Source organism: Tamandua tetradactyla, chromosome 17, assembly GCF_023851605.1.
Source record: "Tamandua tetradactyla isolate mTamTet1 chromosome 17, mTamTet1.pri, whole genome shotgun sequence".
Classification (NCBI taxonomy): domain Eukaryota; kingdom Metazoa; phylum Chordata; class Mammalia; order Pilosa; family Myrmecophagidae; genus Tamandua; species Tamandua tetradactyla.
In genome coordinates, this window is record NC_135343.1 from 57,893,945 (window position 1) to 57,912,004 (window position 18,060).

Below are 18,060 nucleotides of genomic sequence, written 5' to 3' on the forward strand. Positions count from 1 at the left end.
GCATGCATTGAGCAATTAACATAGGAAAAGTACATATTACATGATTATACCAAGCACATCCTATATGCCAGGCACTAGTCAATTACAATATTATTCACACATAGGGGAAGGAAGCAAGCATGCAATGAGCGTATAGTACGTGCCAATATAATCTCGTAGGATGTTGTTCAAACATAGGGACAAAAAGGAGAATATATTGAGCTCCTAGTATTTCCTGGACAATATTCTGATACGATTTCTCTCTTACATAAGGGGAAAGGAATAACCTTACATTGAGTGATGAGTATATGCCAGATTTTTTTTCCAATGCACAATCACTCACACAATGAAACAAGCAAACATTTAACATTTACTATACGCCCAGGCACAATTCTAGTACGTAATTGCTCACATGTCAGGATTAAAAAAAATGAGCATGCATTGAGCATCACTTTTTTGCCAGGTACTTAATGAGGACCACATTACTCACACATAGGGGACTATAAACAAGCATGCATACAGAACATAGCATAGACTAGTGATTTATTTTCCTCATTGCTAAAGCAAATACTTATGCAGTGGGTTGGCTTAAACCATGGACATTTATTGGCTCACAGTTTTGAGGTTCGTAGAAGTGCAAATCAAGACTTCAGCAAGGTGATATTTTCTTCCCAAAGACTGGTCCTTGGGTCCTCTATCACATGGCAACACACTCTCTTCTTTTTTTTGGCTCTATTGACTTTCAGCTTCTGGCTGCTCCCTCTGTGACTTTTCTCTCTTTCTCTGACCTTCACTTGGTTTATAAAACAACTCCAGTAATCCATGTTTAAGCCCAACCTGACTCATTTGGGCCACAACTTCACTGGAGTAGCCTCTTGAAGAGATCTTATTTATAATGGGTCTGCATCCACAGAAACAGATTAAGTTTAAGAACATGCTTTTCTAGAGTACATAACTCCAAGCTACTAGATTATTCTAGTTACACATGACTCAAACATAGAGGAGGGGGGGGGGAGTTTGTATTTATCCTCTATATGCCCAGCAACGTGCTAGTACAACATTTTAACACAAGCATGCATCGAGCTCCTACTATATGCAAGAGACTATTCCACCAAAGTATTATTCACACATAAGGGAAGGAAATGAACCTGTGGAGTGATTAGTATATGACAGGCAATGTTTTATTACAACATTTCTCAAAAATAGGAGGAAAGAAGTGAGCATTCATTAAACAACAATATATGCCAGATATTATTCTAATACAAACCTACTCATAAATGGGGGAAGGAATTGAGCATGCATGAAGTATCTATTATTTTGCTACTCTCTGCCCCAGAATAAATTTACAAATAAGGAGGACAGAAATAAGCAGCCATCACACACCTAGAATATATTCCAGATACTATTGTCATTCAGCCACAATCACACATAGAATGAAGAAGCAAGCCTTTTTATGGGTAATATATAGCAGAGATTGTCCTACAAATTTGCATATCAGTACATAGGAACAGGAAATGAGCTTACATGGAACACATGGTATACAGGACAATATTACTCATACATGGTATTTGGGAGACAAGCAGGCATTGGCCTCCCCATATACACCAGGCTTTAATGTACTACAGCTCTACACAAACATAAGCAGAATGAAATAAATATTGATTGAGTACTCGGTATATACCAAGTAATCTTCTAGTCCAAATTTACTCACCCACAGGGGAATAAATAAACAGGCATTGAGCACCTTGCTTATGCCAAGCATTATTCTTATATGAATTTACTCATACCCGAGGGAAACATCATTGAACACATAGTATAGGCTGGCGAAAATCTAGAACTTTACTCACATTTAGGAGAAGAAAATGACCTTGCATTCAGAGCCTAGTAAACGACAGGAATTACTCTCGTACAACCTTATTCACACATAGGCTAAAAGAAACAGAATTCCCTTGAGCATGTAGGAAGTGCTGGAAACTATTTTAATAAAATTTTGCACAAATTTACAAGAAGGAAATGAGTGTGCATGAAGCAGAACACCACGTATATGCCAGCTGCTATTCAAGTATATTATTCACATATGAGAGAAAGAACACAAGCAGGCATTAATTTTCTGGTACATGCTAGGGATCATTCTCAAACATTACTCATGTATGGAAGAAGGAAACAAGCATGCACTGATCACCTAGTACATGCCAAGGATTACTCTAACACAGTCCTCATTTGACATAAGGAGGATAAAAGGTGATGCATGGACCACCTGGTACTGGATGAAGAAGAGGATAAACGAATCAAGCAGAGGCCATGTCCAGCACAAATTTACACATAGGGGATGAAACAAGGACACACTGAGAAAATACTATATGCAAGACACTATGCCAGTACAAATTTACTAAGCCATAAAAACAGGACGTTAGCATGTGTTGACTATCCAGTATATGCTAGTTACTATATTAGTGTAGCTTTACTCATACATTGGGTAAGGAAACATGAATGTGTAACAGCTCCAAGGGTTTGCCAGGTTCTACTGAAACATTACTCACACATAGTGGAAGGAAGGAAGCATGCACTGAACAACAAATATATGCAAGCTACTATTGTTGTACAACAATACTCACACATTGGTGGAAGAAAAGAAACATACAGAGTGAATAATATTTGGTATTAATATTACATAGCAGCAACACTCACACATAGGAGGAAAGAAACTAAGATTTGAGCACCTAGTAGATGCTAGATGCAATTCAAGTCCAAAATTACTCACCCAGGGGAAGGAAATGAGAATGCATTCAGAGTTTTTATATGTCAGTTACTCTTCCAATGCAATCTTAGTCACACAGAGGGGAAGGAACGTGAGATACATGGAGAAGCTGGTATATGTCAAGCCCTGTTCTAGGACAATATAAATCAAAATATGGGAAGGAAATGAGGGTATGTTGAGCACTTAGTATATAACAGGCAGTATTCTAGTACCTTCCTCTCACATACCAGAAAGGAAGCAAGCATGCATTGTGTCTAGTGTATACTAGGAACTATTCTGTAACATTATTCACAGTAGAAAGAAGGAAGATGCATGCATTGAGTACCTAGCATATCTCAAACATTTTAACAGTACAAGTTTATCCAGGTATATGAAGAAGTGCAGATTCATAGATTATCTGCTATAACCAAGGAAATTTTATAAAAATCAGACAATTTTATACTAGTCTTTACTCACATATAAGCAAAAGGAATCAAGAATGCATTAAATATCTAGTATATGCCTGTTACAACCATATTCAAATATGAAGGATATGAATGTACATCAAGTGCCTATTATATACCAGGCAGTGGTAAAATATAAATTTTCTCTTGCATAGGTAGAAAGAAATGAATGTGCATTGAGTGACTAATATAAGCCAGGTACCAATCTAGTACAAGGTGACTCATGTGCAGGAGAAGGCTGTAATAATACATTCAGCCCGTAAGATAACACCATCCATTTTGCACTACAATATTACTGACATGTACAGAAGTCTTAGTTTCTTAGGGCTGCTATAGCAAAGTGCCACAAACTGGGTGCTCAATAAACAGAAATGTATCGTCTCACAGTTATGGAGGCTTGGTGGCATTGTTTGGGCTTGAACCCCTGCCTCACTCATCACATGACCTTCTTGGGTCTTTCTGGGTCCCCTCCCTCCTTGTTATAAGGAGACTGGTCATACTGCATTGAGTCCACCCTGCTGAGTGTGACCTCACTTTAACTTGCATAAATTCCATATAGAAGGATCTTGTTTTCAAATAAGTTCAAATTCTTAGGTACTGAACATTAGGACTTGAGCACAATTTGGGGAGCACAATTCAACCCATAACAAGGAATAAAAAAATAAGCATACATTGAAAATGCAGCTTATACCAGAGACTATTCTAGCACAACATTATTCACACATTGGAGGAAAGAAACAGGAGTGTTTTGAAAACATAGCATATGCCAGGTACTATTATACTAAAACCCTACTCACATTTAGGTGGGAAAAAATCCATACATTGATTGATTACATAGAAAACATCAGGTTCTATTCTAGTACATTATTACTCTAATGTAGAGAGAAGGAAACAAGCATTCATTAAGTACCAACTATATACTAGACACTGTTCTACTACAACCTCACTAACACAAAGAAGAATAAAATGAGTGTGGATGGAGTACTATTCTATTATAGCATTACTCACACATGAAGGAAGAAAAAAGATGCATTGAATACATGCCAAACTCTAACGTAACTCAACATTACTCAAAAATTGGAGGAAGGAAGAAATCATGCATTGAGCACTTAGTATATGACTGCTGCTATTCTAGTACAAACTTACTCACACATAGGTTAAAAATGGATATGCAATTGGAACTAGTATATGCTAGGTACCATTACAGCACATAACATAAACATGGGAAGGAAACAAGCATGCACTAAGAGGCGACTATATACCAGATACTATTCTAGTTCATTGCTCACACGTAGGCACAAGGAAACAAGGTTACATGGATTACCTACTACATGCCTTGATTCTGCTACAAGCTCACTCACACACAAGTGAAAGGATTCAAATATGCACTGAATGACTAGTAAATTCCAGATAACACAGTGGTGCAACTTTGCTCACATGTAGGAATCACCCAGTAAATGCCAGGTTCTATCATAGTACAATCTCATTCACAAAATAAAAAATTACCAGGCATTAAGTACATAGTGTATTGTAAGGTATTATTTTATTAAAACCTTATCGTAGATAGAAAAACAAATGACTTTCAGTCAGTTACAATGACTGAAAACTATATTCCAGGAATCATGCTTGTGCAATCTCGCGCACATTTAGGGGAAGTAAAAGTACACGCATATTGAACTACTCTGTTGCAAAATTGATAAGTGGGAGAAGAAAACAAGCATCCATAGAGCACTTAGAATATGCCCATGACTATTCTAATACCACATAACAACATAAACATTTCTCATACTCAGGGAGAAGGAAATGAACATTCACTGGGCTCGCAGAATATGTTAAATGTAATTTCTGCTACAACATTCTCAAACTTGGCATACACAGGCACTTAAAGCATGCTTGATTCCTTTCTTCAATGGATGAGTAATGTTTGAGAAAGAAACAAGGATGCATGGAATTCTAGGATAGGCCTGCAGTCTTCTAGCACAAAATAATTCATACATTATGAAAGGAAGCAAGCATGTGCTAGGTATATCATGACTCAAACATGACTGAAGGAAATGAGCAACTCTGAGCACCTAGCATATACCAGGCACTAAGCCTAATACAATGCTACTCACACATAGGGAAAAGAAAAGACATTCATCTATCGCCTCCTGAAGGTGGGATTCTATTTTAGTACAATATTACAAACATAAATGGAAAGAAACAAGTTTGCAGTGAAAACTCAGTAAATGGCAGGTTTAATTCTAATATAAAGTTACTTCCACATGACATAAAAGATAAGGTTGAGCCCTAACTATATCCTTGGTATGATTCTAGTACATTACTCACATATTGGGAGATAGAAACAATCATGTATTGAGCACCTAGTATATGCCAGGTCTTATTCTAGCAGAACATTTACTAACAAATGGAAGGGAAGGACAGAGGCATGTGGTGAGCATCACTGCATACCACAGACTGTTCTAGTAAAACATTACTTACACATAGTGGAGGGAATGAGCCTGTTTGGATCCAGGCATGCATATACCAGGAAATATTCTGGTATGATGTTATTCAAACATAGGGAGAAATAAACAAGCCTGAATTAATTCCCCGGAATATTGTAGGTGCTATACTATTACAAACTTAAACCAGTGGAAATAAATGGGCATGCATTGAGCACCTACTTTATGGTAGGGACTATCCTGGTGCTAAACTATTCACAGAGGACAGGAAACATGGTTATATTGAGTCCCTAGCAAATTCCAGGCCACAATATAATACAATGTCACTCAACACTTTGGAGAAAAAAGTTAGCATGCACTGAGTACCAAGAATATGTCTAGTGAAATTTGAATACGAACTCACGGACTCATAAAGAAAGGCAATGCACATGCATTCAGCACTAGAGGTGTGCCAGGTAATTTTATGTGACAATCTTGCTCACACAGAAGGGAAGGAAATGAACATGAATGCCGAGCTTAGCATATGCCAAGTACTCTTCTAGTATAACACTACTGTAACACAGGTGCAAGAAAACAAAATTGCACCGACCACCCACTGTGATGGGAATACTGTGCTACAAGCTTACTCACTCATATGGCAAATGATGCAAGCATGCCTTGGCTGTTTAGTATATGCCGGGCACTTTTCTAACATATAGGAGAGGAAATAAACACGCATGGAGCACATGGTACAATATTGTTCACAGATTGGAGAAAGAAAACCAGTATTAATTACATATATATAACAGGTACTAATCTAGGAAAATACATTACTCTTGCATAGTGGGAAGGAAATAAGCAAGGAGGTATGAAGAACTTAGAATATACAGGCGTCATTCTAATGAAACATAAAATATTACTCACATATGGATGGAAGGTAGAAAACAAGCATGACATATCTAGTGCATGTCAGACACTGTTCTAGTGCAAGAATACTAACACATATGTGGAAGGAAGCAAGGATGCATTGAACACACATTAAAAGTCAAGCACTACTGTAGTGCACACTTCCCCATGTGCATGCATCAAGCATCTAGTATATACTTAACACTGTTCTAGTGTAACATTACTTACATATAGGAACAGAAAATAGAAATATTGAAGGGACACATAAATTTATCAAGCATCATTCAGTGCCTTACTCAAGCATTGGAGAAAGGAAACAAACATGCATTAATTGTTCGATATATGCCAGCTACTAGGCTAGTAAAATAAAACTCTCCTCTAAGGGTAAGGAAGAGAGCATGCATTGAGAAACTAGTATATGCCAGCTACTATTCTACTACACATTACTCAAGTATAAGGTGAATGAAATAAGCATTCTGTAAGTGCCTACTGTACATGAGGCACTATTCGAGTACTAACTTGCTCAGACATAGGGGAAGAAAGTGGGCATGCATGAAATATCTCATATATCCAAGGACTCCTCTAGTACATCATTACTCAATAATGTACACATGCATTCATTTCCCATATATTCCAGATAATAGTCTAGTACAACCTTATTTCCACAATTGTGGGAATGAAACTATCATGCATTGAACGCCTTGTATATGTCACTCCCTATGTCACATGGAGAAAAGAAGCAAGTATATGGTAAGGGCCTAGTGTAGCCAAGCAGTATTTTAGTACAACCTTCTCTTCTATATGGCAAAGGACACACATGTGCATTGAGCATCTGAGATAGGCCAAGCATAACCTAGTACAACATTACTCATACAAAAGGGGGTGTGGTTTACATTGAGCACCTAGTATATGCCAGGTGTACCCTAGGGAAGAGGAAACACTCATCTATCAAGTGCTTTTTATATGCCAGGTACTATTCTAGTACAATCTTACTCCCATGTCAGGAATGAAATGCAGATGCATGGAATATGTAATATATGCCAGGCAATTCCCTAGTATATTCTAACTGACACCAAGGAAGGGAAATGAGCATGTTTGAAGTGCACAGCATTGGCAGACACTCCTATTATAACTTACATATTGGAGAAAGGGAGGATCTAGACATTAAATTCCTAATAAGTACCAGGTACTATTTTAGTAAAACTGTATTTTCCGTGAGGAAAGAAATGAGCTTACATAATGTGTGTTTAGTAGATGGCAGGCAATTTTCTATTACAACCTTACTAACATATAGGAAAGAAAACAGGCCTGCGTGGAAAACCTAAAAATGCCAGGTACTATTCTAATACAATGTTATTCAAACATAGGCAAAAGGAAACCTGCATGAAATGATTGTCTAGTAGATGTCATGAGAAGGATATCAGCATGCACTAATTGCCAAATATATTGCACATATGGGGAAGGAAGTTAGTGTACTAGTGGCTAGAATATGCCAGGTACAATCCTAGTTTAGCTTTACACAATTAACTTGGAAGGAAATGAGCATGCTTGGAACACCAAGTATATGCCAGACTCTTCTGGTCAAGTATTCACACACAGGAGAAAGGAATCAAGCATTTAATTATCACTCTGTGCATGTCAAGTGCTGTTTTAGGACATTCTTATTCAAATCAAGAAACAATATAAGCATACATTACAGACTTCCTCATACACAAGGGAAGAAACTAAGAGTGCATAGAGAACATGGTATTGCCAGGTATTGTCTTACCACCACTACTTAAGAAAGGAATCAAGCATGCATTAAATTCCCCATGTAGGCCAGAATTCTATTACACAAGCATACATCAAGACCCTGAAATCATTGTCAAGTATTATTCTAGCACATTACTTACACATATGGGAAAAGAAACAATGTCACAAGAATGGTTATTGTATGCCAGAAATGCCATTACATGCATAGGGAAAATGAAACAAGCATCTATTTGTACCTTGTATAACCCAGAACAATTCTAGTACAAACGCAGTCACCTGTAGAGGAAGAAATGAGCATGCATAGTATATCTAGCACTATCATAATGCCAGGTACCATTCTAATACAATATTAGTCACGTACAATTGCAAAGAAACAGGCATGCTTTGAGCCTCTAGTATATGCCAGATAATTAGGCTAACACAAGCCTACTAACATATACGGGGAAAGAAAAGAGCCTATTATATGCCCAGATACTATTCTTAAACAATGTTACTCATACTTGCCCTAGGGGAAATGAGCATGCATTGACTTCCTCGACTATTGTAGTATGGGCTTGCTCATACACTGGGGGGAAGATACAAACTTGCATTGAATACCTAGTAGTGCATGACAGGTACCATTCCAGAACAAAATTAATTGCCCATAGAAGAGGAAATGACACACTGAGCACCTTTTCAGTGCCAGGCATCATTTTACCATAGCATAATTACATGTAGCAGAAGGAAACAAGCATGAATTTAGAGCTCAGATTAGCCAGGTGTTATTCCAGTACAAAGTTATTCACATATAGGGGAAGGAAATGAGGAGGAATTGAGAACCTGTTATATATCAGGAAGTTTTCTACTACATTACTCACGTGAATGGGGAAGGAAATGAGCACCAATTAGAGCTTAGTATATGCCAGGTACAACTCAAGCTACACGACTCACCCATAAAGGGAAGTAAGGAAGCATATATTGAATGTCTGATATACGTAAGAGAGTAATGTAGTAAAACTCACACGAGAGAGAGAAGGAAATAACAAATGTTTGAGCATCTGGTATATGCAGTTACTTTTTTACTACCACCTTGCTCACACATAGGGATAGGAAAAGGCACGTTTGAGGACAGCAAGTCTATAGCAGACACTATTCTAATACAATATTACTTAGACCAATGGAGAAGGAAACGATCATTCATGATGCTCCTTGTGCATGTCAAGTCAAATTTCTAGTCTAATATAACTCAAATAAGAGAGAGAAGCAAATATGTAGTGAGTGACTACCAGAAGCTCAGTTTTCCGGGTCGCTAAAGCTGCAGGAATGCATTATAGCAGCAATGAATTTGAATTTATTAAGTTATAAGTTTACAGTTCTTAGGCCATAAAAATGCCCAAACTAAGACATCCAGAAAAAGATGCCTTGCCTCTGAAGAAAGGCCATCAGCATTTTGGATACCTCTGTTAGCCGGGAATGCATGTGGCCGGCATCTACTTGTCCTTGCTCCCAGTTCCACTGCCTTCAGCTTCTGATTCCAGTGGCTTTCTCTCTAAGCATCTGTGGGTCCTCACTTAATTTCTTCTGGGGCAAGCTCTGGTTTTCATCTCTTAGCTTAGCTTCTCCAAACATCTGTGTTGGTTTCATCTCTGCTGTCTGTGTCAGCTCTGAGTTCTCTCTCACAAAGGACTCCATGAAAGGATTAAGGTCCATCTTGAATGGGAGGGGTGGGGGGTGAACCATCTCCATGAAAACAACCTAAACAAGAGGTCCCACTCAACAATAGGTCTGCCCCCACAAGATTAGATTAAAAGAATATGGCTTGGGCCACGGTGACTCAGCAGACAGAGTTCTCACCTGCCATACCAGAGACCCAGGTTCATTTCCCAGTGCCTGCCCATGCAAAAAAAAGATTATGGCTTTTTTGGGTACATAACAGCTTCAAACCAGCACACCAGGTACTATTCTTTTGAGACTTTGCTTTCACATAAAGGACAGATGCAAGTAAACCTTGAGCACATAGTATATTCAAGTCACTATTTTAAGACAACATTACTTGTGTGAGGAACAAAACATGTACTTTACAAACAGACCAGATACTACTGTAGTACAGAAGGAAAGAACATGCAACACATACCTAGTACCTGGCAAGTACCACTCATGTTACTAGACGCGTGCCTGTGTGTGTTTGCTCTCTCAGCTCCTGGCACACCCTTAGGCATTTGTATTTCCAAATGTCTGTGTCTGGGTTGACTCTGAACTCTTTCCCTCTCCACAAGCTCTCTTAAAAACTCAAGTAAGATAATCAAGTCCCACTCTGAATGGACAGAGCCACATCTCCATCCAATGTCACTCTCAATTGGGTGGATCACATCCCCATAGAAATAATCAAAAGATCATGCCCACGATGGGGACTATCTAATCAAAGCTTCCACTTGAAACAATAGGTCTGCCCCCACAAAACTGGATTAGGAAAAGAGCATGGCTGCTCTGGGATACATAACAGTTTTAAACTAGCACAAAGGCTGTGATGAAGTACAAGTGTCTGCAATGGATTTATTTAGAGTTGTAAAATAATATTTCATTATCAGTTATACAATAGACAGGTTATCTTGTTGACAATTCATGCTAAAACCAGAGGTATAGCCCAAGGACCTGCTTTGTCCTTTTGATATGCTGAAAAAGTAATAGTTATGTGCTGATTTTCAGAACAAGCTTTCAATTGCCATATTACAAATATTTTCTAAAATCACAAGGTGAACAAGTGTCTTAAATCATATATAATGTGTCCTCAGAAGGCTGAGTAGATGAAATATTTCACTGAAGAAATAAAAGTCCTCTTCTCCTTCAAAGAACCTATTGGAGAGGAGAGGAGCACTTAGAACTAGAAAATATGGAGTTCCAGTAAACCAAAGCCAGTGGCTTATCATATTTGTTGTAAGACTAGTAGATGATGAAGAGAATTTAATTACCTAAAACTGGAAAATGATGTCTCTAATAGTGGTTAAACTGAGGGTCAAAGAGTCATCCCTAAGAAGTGGCAGAATGTCCAGTGATCCAGCAACAGTGCCTGGACAATTTTCCAAACTGGTGTTCTATTTAACATTACTTCACATGATTTAATTTAATAATGCAATTTTACAAATATTATAGATTCAAATAAGTCTGAGAATTATGACTTATACAAAACTAAACAAGAATGATTTTTTAAATTTTTCTCCCAGGTAGGTATCTCAGAGTCTTTAATGTGCTAATACACAATGCATTTCTCCAGGAGAGGTAAATGAAGTATTTACCAAACATCATGACCAAAGGACATCTAATAGTATCTCCCAGAACTCATATTTTGTCCAAATCAACATTTGGGAGATACGGATTTAGATGACTCTTGAGAGTTGTGCTAGTTGGACATTGTCATGTACTCCTGAAAGGACATGTTCCTTCAATCCTGATCCAATCTTGTGGGGTTAGACCTATTGTTTAAGGTGGAGCCTTTGACTAGACAGCTTCCATGGAGATGTGACAAACCTGATGGTGGGTGTGAACCTTTGATTAGATGGAGATGTGACTCTGTCCATTCAAGATGGGCCTTGATTAGTTTTACTGCAATCCTTTTAAAAAGGAGACATTTTGGAAAAGCAGTTATTTCAGAAGTGACACAGATGGAGAAGTAGAAGGATCTAAGAGCTCTAGGAGAGAAGAACTCTCCAGCCCTTGGAGATGCTAAGCTAAGACATGAAACCCAGAGTGTTGCCCCTGAGCCATTAAGTGAAGGTCCACAGAGTTTAGAGAGGAAGCCACCAGAGTTAGAAGCTGTAAGCAATGGAACCAGGAACAAAGGCCAGCAGGTATCAGCCATTTGCCTTCCCATGTGACAGACATTGGCCTTTCTTCTTGAATCAAGGTATTTTTCTCTGGATGTCTTATTTTGGACATTTTTATGGCCTTAGACTATAAACTAGTAACTTAATAAATCCCCTTTATAAAAGCCACCCTATTTCTGGCATACGGCATTCCAACAGCATTAGCAAACTAAGACAATAATTGTACTCCAAAACTGGCAAACAAGTGGTGGTAAGGGCAAGAAATTCATATAATTGGAGGATTTAGCACAGCGTAACATTATGAAGATGTCTATTCACAGCATGGCTTCAGGGAATGTAAAGAGAACATGTAGGAGAATGTCTGAGACGCTGGTAGCAATGCTCAGATTCTAGGCATGGTTCTAGTCAAATGGGGATTCCCAGTCTTTGAAGGACACCATAATCTAAACAGAGAATCCAAAAGAGAAGGCAAGTAGTATACAATGGTCATTAGACAGGGATGGGGAAAGTAAAGCAACTGAAAATCTTCAACATCCTGTCCAGCATACTTCCCTGCCTTCATACTCAGTCATCAACAGAAGATGACATTTTCTCCACTAGATGGTGGACAACAGGTAAATGACACATCCTACACTTGTTTTGTAGTTCAGAAAATGGGGAACTTTTCCTGTGCATGTTATATCCATTCGTAAATACATCCATGGAAGGATAGACAAGAGCACTAGAAAAAAAAAAATAGGAAAGAGCTAACAATGAAAATTCTTGGTGTGACCTGGATTGAGTAGGTTCCATTATTTTAAAATGGCCACACTATGAATTAGGAGACTCACGAACTCCTCTCTATTTGATCACATAGTTATTCTAAAGGCATATGGAGCCATCACTGTGTTTACAGTGATGAAAAAAAAGATTAATATGTGTCCAATTCCAAGCAGATGAGGTACCTATCACCTGGAATTAATCAACCATAAAGAGTCTCCTTCCAAGCAAAATAAGGCAAAAAGGCCAAAAGGAAGAAATCTGCAGAATAATTAAATAAACTGATGATGTGGTGCATCACTTGCCACTTGACACTGTTTTAATGCCAACTGTCTTAAAATAATAAATTTACAAGTTTCTCTCCCAAAGCAAAGGTCTTCATACTTACAAGCATCCAAAAAAGAAAATAAACCTTGCTTATTTTAAAAAATTACTCATGATTATTTACTAGATATAATGACCAAAATTCTGTAGATTCCAGATTATGTAATGTGGAAAATCATGCAACTCACAGTCAGTGATTTTGAAGCACTTTTCAATCACACACTGAGTTCTGAGCATTAGACTTGAAGCACTTTTCAATCACACACTGAGTTCTGAGCATTGGACATGTGAGATGTTCTTGTCCTCATGAGGTTATGGTTTAATACATTATAAAAGACATAGTTCTGAAAAAAGAGCCGTGTACCTGCAAAAGAATGGACAGTCTTTCTATCAGTGTTACATAGTTCTGCCTTGTGAACTGAACCTGAACAGCTTCAGCTGTTCTTTAGCACTTAAGTAATTAGACTGCTTTTTAGAATTACACTAGATTTCTTAACTGATAAATTGATTAATTAATAATAGATTATTTATAAATCAGTTACAATGTCTCAGATGCTGTGCAAAGTGCTTTACTTATTTTATGTCATTTAACTTTAAAAACAACATTGTATCTCAGTTACTATATTATTTCCATTTGATATATGGGCACACAACATCTTAGAGAGCTCAAGCACTTTGCCCAAATTCATACAATTAAGAAATAGAAAAGCTGGTATTTGAACTTAGGCACTATAAAACCAGATTCCAAACTCTTAACCACTAAACGGAATCACCCAGTGCTCACCAGTGCACTTCAGTTATCTAACTGGTTATGTCATAATCTCTTAATTTGTGACATTAGGATTGCTACTAGACAAAATAAAATAAAATTATCTTTTTCTGAAAAAAAAGCTGTCAGTATTCTAATACCTTAAGAAAATACACTGTTTAATTCCCTGGTAGTCATAGAATGCATTAATTACACTTACCAGTAGGCGGAAGATGACACCAATTATCAAATATACTGATAGCGGCGCCCGCGGGCGTGGGGCCTCGTGGAGGGGTGTGTGGCGCGGAGGGGGCAGGGCGCCGCCTCGTGACTCAGGGCCTTCGGGCTTAAAGGCGCCGCGGCCGCGGGGGTGGGCGGCCCGCGGGTTGGTGGCTGGGGCCTCGGAGCTGCGCCGCGCCCTCCCCGCGGCCTCGAGTGCGGGCGGGGGTCCCGGGCTCGGAACCCTTCCCTCTCCCTGGGCCGTCGCACGTGAAGTCCGAGGCCGCGGGCGTTGGCAGCTTAGGCGAGGGGCGGGGCGGGCGGCCGGGGCGGGGCTGCTGGTGGCGAAGACTCGGCGCGGCCCAACGGTCACCGGCGGGCTCCGCGACGGCACGGCCCCTTTAAGGCGGAGGGATCGGGGGTCCGCGTGCCGTCGCGCGCCCGCCGCCTGGGTGAGGCGGCCACATGGCTTCACACATTCGATTGGCGCCGCCGCCGGAGTGCCGGGGTCCCCAGTTCTGGCTGTGTCCCCTGAACCGTCTGTACTCCTGATTCTTCCTGTTCCTTTCCTCCTGAGGCGATTATTTTGAGCTGTAGTCTTGGAATCATTTTAAAGTTCAAAAGGTGTTGGAGACCTGTCTTCCAGGAAGCCCAGCCCCACATAGATAAGTAGTTGGAAAAGAGGAATAATTAGCCTTTTCAGAATGGTCTCTGATCAGAATTTAAAACCCCAAATTCTGAAATGACTGAGTGGCTGAGAGCTTTGACAGAGGATTTTCACAATGGTAAAATTGGAAGACGAAACGGGAAGGACCAAAGATTGCTGGGACAACCAAGAAGCACCTGCACTCTCCACATGTAGCAATGTGAATATCTTTCGAAGGATAAATGCCATATTGGATAATTCTCTGGATTTCAGTAGAGTCTGCACTACACCTGTAAATCGAGGAATTCATGATCATTTGCCAGACTTCCAGGACTCTGAAGAAACAGTTACAAACAGGATGCTTTTCCCCACCTCTGCGCAAGAATCTTCCCGTGGCCTCCCAGATGCAAACGACTTGTGCCTTGGCCTGCAGTCCCTCAGTCTGACAGGCTGGGACCGACCCTGTAGCAGTCAGGATTCCGATTCCTCAGCCCAGAGCAGCACACACTCAGTATTAAGCATGCTCCATAATCCACTGGGAAATGTCTTGGGAAAACCGCCCTTGAGCTTCCTGCCTCTGGAACCCCTTGGGTCTGACTTGGTGGAAAAGTTTCCGGCACCCTCAGTTAGAGGATCCCGCCTGGATACCCGGCCCATCCTGGACTCCCGTTCTAGCAGCCCCTCTGACTCAGACACAAGTGGCTTCAGCTCTGGATCGGATCATCTCTCGGATTTGATTTCAAGCCTTCGCATTTCCCCTCCTCTGCCCTTCCTGTCTCTGACAGGGGGTGGTCCCAGAGACCCTTTAAAGATGGGGGTTGGGTCCCGAATGGACCAAGAGCAAGCTGCTCTTGCTGCAGTCACTCCTTCCCCAACCAGTGCATCAAAGAGATGGCCAGGAGCTTCTGTGTGGCCATCTTGGGACCTTCTTGAAGCTCCCAAAGATCCCTTCAGCATAGAGAGAGAGGCCAGGCTGCACCGGCAAGCTGCAGCTGTGAATGAAGCCACATGTACCTGGAGTGGCCAGCTTCCTCCCTGCAACTACAAGAATCCCATCTACTCTTGCAAGGTGTTCCTAGGAGGTGTTCCCTGGGATATTATGGAAGCTGGATTGGTTAACACGTTCCGTGTCTTTGGCTCTTTGAATGTGGAGTGGCCTGGTAAGGATGGCAAGCACCCCCGGTGTCCTCCCAAAGGGTATGTGTATCTGGTCTTTGAACTAGAGAAGTCTGTCCGGGCCTTGCTTCAGGCTTGCTCTCATGATCCGCTGAGCCCAGATGGCCTAAGCGAGTATTATTTCAAGATGTCCAGCCGAAGAATGCGCTGCAAGGAGGTACAGGTGATTCCCTGGGTATTGGCTGACAGCAACTTTGTTCGGAGCCCGTCTCAGAGGCTCGACCCCAGCAGAACCGTGTTTGTTGGTGCTCTGCACGGCATGCTCAATGCGGAGGCCCTAGCTGCCATCTTGAACAACCTATTTGGTGGAGTGGTGTATGCTGGGATTGACACAGATAAGCACAAGTATCCCATTGGGTCTGGTCGCGTGACTTTCAATAACCAACGTAGTTACCTGAAAGCAGTCAGTGCCGCTTTTGTGGAGATCAAAACTACCAAGTTCACCAAGAAGGTTCAGATTGACCCCTACCTGGAAGATTCTCTGTGTCATATCTGCAGTTCTCAGCCTGGTCCTTTCTTCTGTCGCGATCAGGTCTGCTTCAAGTACTTCTGCCAGAGCTGCTGGCACTGGCGACACAACATGGAGGGCCTGCGCCACCACAGCCCACTGATGCGGAACCAGAAGAATCGGGACTCCAGCTAGAGGAGCTGGCCCTGCCCAGTGGCCTGGGATGCCCAAGGCTGGCAGATCAGGTGGCAGCCTGCACTATGCTGCCCCTGGCGGCCAGGAAGCTGGCTTCCCGAGGACAAGGGAGAATCATAGTCACCTTTGCACTTGCTGAATCTGTCTTTGTTTCTGCACTAATTAATGCACAATGAGTTTTGTCGGGTTTTGTTTTCAGGGGCTGAGCCAGAGCCAGGACCCTCTGGCTCACCCTTCAAGCGACTCTGCAGTTTTCCCAGATTTTAGTTCCTCATTTTGCCAATGAAAAGCAAAAAAAAGAACTACATGTCCAGAAGGTGTTGACACGGATGCCTAAATCTAGGTTTATTTATTAAAAGCGCTTTTTTACATTCCTTGCAATACTGATGGTGGTGATGCGCAGGTCTCATCTCTCATTCTTGCAGTTGCCATACAGTGCCTTTCCATTTGTTTAACCCCCACCTGAACGGCATAAACTGAGTGTTCAGCTGGTGTTTTTTACTGTAAACAACAAGGAGACTTTGCTCTTCAGCTAAACCAAAATCATATTTCATATTTTACGCTCGAGGGTTTTTACCGGTTCCTTTTTACACTCCTTAAAACAGTTTTTAAGTCATTTGGAACAAGAGAATTTTTTCTTTCCTGGCAGCTTTAACATAGCAAATTTGTGTCTGGGGGACTGCTAGTCACTGTTTCTCGCAGTTGCAAATCAAGGCATTTGCAACCAAGGAAAAAAAAAGATTTTCTTTTGGATTAGAAACTGGACCGGATAAACGGTGTTTGAGCGGCTGCTGTATATAGTTTTAAATGGTTTATTGCACCTTCTTAAGTTGCACTTATGTGGGGGGGAGGGTTGATAGAAGTTTTTAATCACAAAGTCACAGGACTTTTTTCTTTTTTGTAACTGAGCTAAAAGGGCTGCTTTTTGGTGGGGACAGATGAAGGCTCACAGGAGCCCTTTCTCTTAGAGGGGGCAAGTACCCTTCCCTTACTTCTTTCATTTGAGAAATGTATGAAACAACATTTGCAGTCGACTGAAAATGTTACTGGAATTTGAAAACTTGACTTGTTCTTCCTTCCCTCCTTTTTTTTTTAATTAAAAACAAACAAAAAACAAAAAACCTACTTGCCCCTCTTGGGAAGCTGTGTGCCAAAGAACCAGTGTCATAAACCCCCTCCCCCCCTCCTGCTGAGCTGACTTTGCATTGTTGCATATCCCAGCTACTCTGTGGGTTTTGTGAAGCTGTGTGTGAAGTCTCTACCTCATTGTAGTATATGCAGGCAAGACTGCACTCTCCTACAGATGTGTGGAGTAAGCTGTGGTGTAGTTTTTTTGGCACATAATAAACACGTTGCAGCAGAAAAAAAATATATATATATATACTGATAGCTATGGTTTATAAGATTTGTACAAGTATCTTTAAAAGTGCCTAGCTCTGCCCAAATTCCATAACATGGCCAACTGAAGAAGTTCCTTAAATTTA

The 18,060-nt window shown here is 40.6% G+C and overlaps 1 protein-coding gene and 1 pseudogene across 1 annotated transcript in view; one reads left to right on the forward strand and one right to left on the reverse strand.

Annotated features, from left to right (window-relative positions):
* LOC143661117 (ral guanine nucleotide dissociation stimulator-like) overlaps window positions 1-14,209 on the reverse strand; it is a 168,553-nt gene extending 154,344 nt beyond the window's left edge. The window contains exons 1-2 of the mRNA XM_077134729.1: window positions 14,113-14,209; window positions 13,333-13,508 (exon numbers count right to left, since the gene is read on the reverse strand). The gene's annotated coding sequence lies outside the window, so the exon portion shown is untranslated. The remainder of the gene's footprint in view (window positions 1-13,332; window positions 13,509-14,112) is intronic.
* A 417-nt stretch (window positions 14,210-14,626) lies between these two features.
* On the forward strand, window positions 14,627-17,130 carry LOC143661636 (cytoplasmic polyadenylation element-binding protein 1 pseudogene; annotated as a pseudogene).
* The last annotated feature ends 930 nt before the right edge of the window (window positions 17,131-18,060 follow it).